Source organism: Oncorhynchus mykiss, chromosome 5 (assembly GCF_013265735.2).
Source record: "Oncorhynchus mykiss isolate Arlee chromosome 5, USDA_OmykA_1.1, whole genome shotgun sequence".
In the NCBI taxonomy this organism is placed as follows: Eukaryota; Metazoa; Chordata; class Actinopteri; order Salmoniformes; family Salmonidae; genus Oncorhynchus; species Oncorhynchus mykiss.
Window position 1 is genome coordinate 6,576,992 of NC_048569.1, and position 6,834 is coordinate 6,583,825.

Consider the following 6,834-nt stretch of genomic DNA (forward strand, 5'->3'; position numbering starts at 1 on the left):
ACATGCAGTACGCAACATGCAGTACGCAGTAAGCAACATGCAGTAAGCAACATGCAGTAAGCAACATGCAGTAAGCAACATGCAGTACGCAACATGCAGTACGCAACATGCAGTACGCAGTAAGCAACATGCATTAAGCAACATGCAGTAAGCAACATGCAGTACGCAACATGCAGTAAGCAACACGCAGTAAGCAATTAGCAGTACGCAGTATGCAGTACGCAACAAGCAGTAAGCAACAAGCAGTACGCAACAAGCAGTACGCAGTACGCAACAAGCAGTATGCAGTACACAACAAGCAGTATGCAGTACGCAACAAGCAGTATGAAGTACACAACAAGCAGTATGCAGTACGCAACAAGCAGTATGCAGTACACAACAAGCAGTATGCAGTACGCAACAAGCAGTATGCAGTACACAACAAGCAGTATGCAGTACGCAACAAGCAGTAAGCGACAAGCAGTATGCAACATGCAGTACGCAACATGCAGTACGCAACATGCAGTAAGCAATATGCAGTACGCAACATGCAGTAAGCAACATGCAGTACGCAACATGCAGTACGCAACATACAGTACGCAACATGCAGTAAGCAACATGCAGTAAGCAACTAGCAGTACGCAACATGCAGTAAGCAACATGCAGTAAGCAACATGCAGTACGCAACATGCAGTACGCAACATGCAGTACGCAGTAAGCAACATGCAGTAAGCAACATGCAGTAAGCAACATGCAGTACGCAACATGCAGTAAGCAACACGCAGTAAGCAATTAGCAGTACGCAACATGCAGTACGCAACATGCAGTAAGCAACATGCAGTAGGCAACATGCAGTAAGCAACAAGCAGTACGCAACATGCAGTAAGCAACATGCAGTAAGCAACATGCAGTACGCAACATGCAGTAAGCAACATGCAGTAAGCAACAAGCAGTATGCAACATGCAGTAAGCAACATGCAGTAAGCAACATGCAGTACGCAGTAAGCAACATGCAGTATGCAACATGCAGTACGCAGTAAGCAACAAGCAGGACGCAGTAATCAATCAGCAACAAGCAGGACGCAGTAATCAATCAGCAACAAGCAGCACACAACAAGCAGCACGCAACAAGCAGTACACCACAAGCAGTACACCACAAGCAGCACACAACAAGCAGTACACCACAAGCAGTACACAACAATCAGTACACCACAAGCAGCACACAACAATCAGTACACCACAAGCAGCACACAACAATCAGTACACCACAAGCAGTACACAACAAGCAGTACACCACAAGCAGCACACAACAATCAGTACACCACAAGCAGTACACAACAAGCAGTACACCACAAGCAGCATGCACTCCTCAACAAGCAGGAAGCACTAGTCTGCTGAATAGTGTGTGAGATGCCAAAACAATTATTGTGGTATTCGAGGTGTGTGTGTTATTCGGTTGAAACTCACTCAAGCGCGTACATGAACACGCACGCACGCATGCAGGCACACACACACACACACACACACACACACACACACACACACACACACACACACACACACACACACACACACACACACACACACACACACACACACACACACACACACACACACACACACACACACACACACACCCCTGCTATAAGGAATAAGCTATGACTGGTTTGGCTTCATGACTGGCCTATTTTACAGGACAGGCAGAATAGAATGTTGAGAAAGAACAACATTCCACCGTAGAACCGGGTCACACTTAATCAACCTGATTCCCCTCGGAGAATAGAACGGTTGGAACTATAGAACGGTTGGAACTATAGAACGGTTGGAACTGTAGAACGGTTGGAACTATAGAACGGTTGGAACTATAGAACGGTTGGAACTATAGAACGGTTGGAACTATAGAACGGTTGGAACTATAGAACGGTTGGAACTATAGAACGGTTGGAACTGTAGAACGGTTGGAACTGTAGAACGGTTGGAACTGTAGAACGGTTGGAACTATAGAACGGTTGGAACTATAGAACGGTTGGAACTGTGACACACCACGGATTCTAAAATAACTGTCCCCCTGAACCTACTTTGATAGAACACATTTAATATTGAAACACGTTTTTGATACAAGTTCACAACATGTCTTCCTCATTATTCTAAAACCCAACTGAGAATGTCAAGAATATCATTGTGCATATGTTCCTTTGTAAACAAAAATTGCCTTTCTGGTCAAATAATAGTAGTATTGTGTTTAATACATTATAGTATAGGATCTGACACTTCTCTTCAACAGGAAAAAGGAAAGACATTTTGTTCTTTGACCTTCAATATTAAACCATGTCAGTAGAGGGCAGTGCTGCCACTGTTTAACCAATCCAGACTCACTGTATTTATTTTATACTGATAACAAGTTCAAACAGGTGCCATTAATACAGGTAATGAGTGGAGGACAGAGGAGCCTCTTAAAGAAGAAGTTATAGGTCTGTGAGAGCCAGAAATCTTGCTTGTTTGTAGGTGACCAAATACTTATTTTCCACCATAATTTGCAAATAAATTCATTCAAAATCCTACAATGTGATTTTCTGGATTTTTTTCCTCATTTTGTCTGTCATAGTTGAAGTGTACCTATGATGAAAATTACAGGCCTCTCTCATCTTTTTAAGGGGGAGAACTTGCACAACTGGTGGCTGACTAAATACTTTTTGTCAGTAGAGGGCAGTTTAACCAACTAATCAGTAGAGGGCTGTTTAACCAACTAATCAGTAGATGGCTGTTTAACCAACTAATCAGTAGAGGGCTGTTTAACCAAGCCAGACTCACTGTGTTATATATGTCAGTGTCGGTCAGTGGTGTTCAGCTTCCACAGACCCAGTCTATGTGACATGATCTGAAACATGGTCTGACTCCAACATGGGGAGAGAGTTCACTACAGACAGGATATCAGCAGCTCTCAGCAGTTCTCAGGCGTCACAGTTAACTGTCTGTTGGAACTCCCCTCTCTCCAAACAATATATTCATGATAAAAACCAAACAAGCTGACTCCGACACCTCCAGAGGTGATTTCTCACCTCTCAAGATGATATTTCCAGTCCTCTCACCTCTGGTGGTGATATGCCATTCCTCTCTCAAGGTGATGACCATATGAAACATGGTCTGACTCCAACATGGGGAGAGAGTTCACTACAGACAGGATATCAGCAGCTCTCAGCAGTTCTCAGGCGTCACAGTTAACTGTCTGTTGGAACTCCCCTCTCTCCAAACAATATATTCATGATAAAAACCAAACAGGTTTACTTTAAAAGCGGCATAGCAATTTCACCTTGAAAATCATGTGAGATATGATATCCTTTGCCTTGTTCATGACCAGAGTACTGTGGGGGTGATAGCCCCTATAATATATTGATTGATTGAAGCTCAATGTTAAATTAAAATCTCTGACACCAATCTCGATGAAAATGTGCAAATCAACTTGGAGGTACACAACACACTTCCCGCCTCTTGTCATGAGCCGTCTGTCCGTTACTGAGAAACAAAGCTGACATATAATTTGTCTTCATAGTGTTTTACACTTGTCTAATGACTTAGTGTTTCTCAGCAGTATTTGTATCAGGAGTTACTAAAATTGTTCTTGACAATCCACAGGGTTATGCATGTTTTTTAAAATGTTTAATCCCAGTGCTACCACACCTGATTCTACTACTCCGCTGTTCATCAAGGCCTCCGCTGTTCATCAAGGCCTCCGCTGTTCATCAAGGCCTCCGCTGTTCAACAAGGCCTCCGCTGTTCATCAAGGCCTCCGCTGTTCATCAGGGCCCCAGCTGTTCATCAAGGCCTCCGCTGTTCATCAAGGCCTCAGCTGTTCAGCAAGGCCTCAGCTGTTCATCAAGACCTTAGCTGTTCATCAAGGCCTCAGCTGTTTATCAAGGCCTCGGCTGTTCATCAAGGCCTCAGCTGTTCATCAAGACCTCAGCTGTTCATCAAGACCTCAGCTGTTCATCAAGGCCTCAGCTGTTCATCAAGACTTCAGCCGTTCATCAAGACTTCAGCCGTTCATTAAGACCTCAGCTGTTCATCAAGACCTCAGCTGTTCATCAAGACCTCAGCTGTTCATTAAGACCTCAGCTGTTCATCAAGACCTCAGCTGTCCAAGGCCATGTATAGTAGAATCAGGTGATGTAGAACTGGGCTTGAACAACAACAACAAAAAGCCTGTATAAACCTGTAGCTTGTCAAGAGCAGTTGTGGCCATCCCTGAATTGTATTTATAAAGTTGACTATATCTGACGAGTGTACATTTGGTTGTAAATGTTATATTTAGTGATAACTCACCTTTTGTTTACAGGTAATGTAGTACTAGGCCTTTCTTCAGTAAACTTTAAAGGAGGGTACATGTTGATTATTTGTGTATTTTCCAGGAGCTCGATTGTCTTAATAAGAGAGATCTTGGGTTTCCAGTGGTTTCCAGTTGACTCCATATTGGTTTAAAATGGGTTTCTGTGTTTTCTTTTCCCTCAGGAGAATCAGCTGTTAAATATTAAATAAATACTAACAACTACGTTATTTCTGTTGCTATTTCACTCTATTGTTTACTTTGTTTTTCTTCTTGTATTTCTGTATTATAATGTTGTAATAATAATAATATAATAATGTTCCATAATCACCTTCTGGCGTTTAAAAAACATGGAAATTAAAAACGAAAAAATGACGTTTTAAGTGAGAATATGCATTTGGTCTGAAGCCGATAAAAAAATTTAAAAAAAGGAAATTCACATGAGCACCACAATGTCTATTCCACCCTCTACCAAGGTTATCCAGCACCACAATGTCTATTCCACCCTCTACCAAGGTTATCCAGCACCACAATGTCTATTCCACCCTCTACCAAGGTTATCCAGCACCACAATGTCTATTCCACCCTCTACCAAGGTTATCCAGCACCACAATGTCTATTCCACCCTCTACCAAGGTTTTACAGCACACAGATTTGACCTACTACAGTAGCAATGTTGGTATTGTACTTCAGACTAGACTGAACAAAAAATATAAACGCAACATGTAAAATGTTGGTCCCATGTTTCATGAGCTGAAATAAAAGATCCCAGAAATTTTCCATACGCACAAAAAGCTTATTTCTCTCAAATTTAGTGCACAAATGTGTTTACATCCCTGTTAGTGATCATTTCTCCTTTGCAAAGATAATCCATCCACCTGACAGATATGGCATATCAAGAAGGTCATTAAACAGCATTATCATTACACAGGTGCACCTTGTGCTGAGGACAATAAAAGGCCACTCCAAAATGTGCAGTTTTGTCACACAACACAATGCCACAGATTTCTCAAGTTTTGAGGGAGCGTTCAACTGGCATGCTGACTTCAGCAATGTCCACCAGAGCTGTTGCCATATAATTGAATGTTCATTTCTCTACCTTAAGCCGCCTCCAACATCGTTTTAAATCATTTTGAAGTATGTCCAATCGGTATGTCCAATCCAACGTTGTGAACAGAGTGCTCCATGGTGGTGGGGTTATGGTAGGGGGCAGGCATAAGCTACAGACAACGAACACAATTGCATTTTATCGATGGCAATTTGAATGCTCAGAGATACCGGGACCAGATGCTGAGGCCCATTATCGTGCCGTTCATCTGCCGACATCACCTCATGTTTCAGCATGATAATGAACGGCCCCATGTCTCAAGGATCTGGACACAATTCCTGGAAGCTGAAAATGTCCAACTTCTTCCATGGCCTGCATAATCACCAGATATGTCACCCCACTGAGCATGTTTGGGATGCCCTGGATTGACGTGTAATGACAGCTTGTTCAAGTTCCCGCCAATATCCAGCAACTTCACACAGCCATTGAAGAGTGGGACAACATTCCACAATTGTTTTATATATTTTGTGAAGAATCCAATACATTACCTTGTATGAAGAACAAACCACATTATTGTGGAAGCACCACCTCTATGATCATGACTGAGGCTGTTTGAGAAGGTTTGAATACTTAGCAACCTGCCTACACATAGTTTGAAGTACAATAGACCGACATAACTACTGTAGTAGGTCAAAGCTGTGTGCTGGAAAACCTTGGTGGTGCTCATGTGAATTTCCTTTATTTTTTCAGACCAATGCCTATACTCACTTAAAACGTAGTTTTTTTTTAGTTTTGAATAGTATAATCATTAAGCCTCACATCACGTAACAACACAAAGCAAAGTTCCCAAAGGAAACTTACTTACTTAGCTGCTCTTACTGTGTGTAATCTAATTCCACAATTTACACTAATGATCTATTCTGAAACCTAAGAGTTATTTTGTGACGTCAAAGCAATAAACTGAGCCATAATGTAACAGACTCAACAAAGGCCTTCTGTTAGGGCATACCTGTTGTTAATGAACCCTGATCATATAGTCGAGCCTATCATTAAGTTACATAACAGGAATAAAACACACACACACACACACACACACACACACCAAGCGCACACACACACACACACACACACACACACACACACACACACACCAAGCGCACACACACACACACACACACACACACACACACACACACACACACACACACACACACACACACACACACACACACACACACACACACACACACCAAGCGCACACACACACACACACAGACACACACACACACACACACACATACACACACACACACACACACACACACACACACACACACACACACACACACACACACACACACACACACACACACACACACACACACACACACACACACACACTTACTTCCTTAGTCCCTCTGGATAACCAGACCTCACCCCACCTCTCTCCTCCTCCCCTCCCGTCCCCCTCTTCCCTTGTCTCCTC

The 6,834-nt window shown here is 42.6% G+C and overlaps 1 protein-coding gene across 5 annotated transcripts in view; it reads right to left on the reverse strand.

Annotated features, from left to right (window-relative positions):
* The window catches only part of LOC110524941 (protein Shroom3), a 163,012-nt gene that overhangs the window by 13,369 nt on the left and 142,809 nt on the right, over positions 1 to 6,834 (reverse strand). The gene's annotated exons all lie outside the window — the stretch shown is intronic.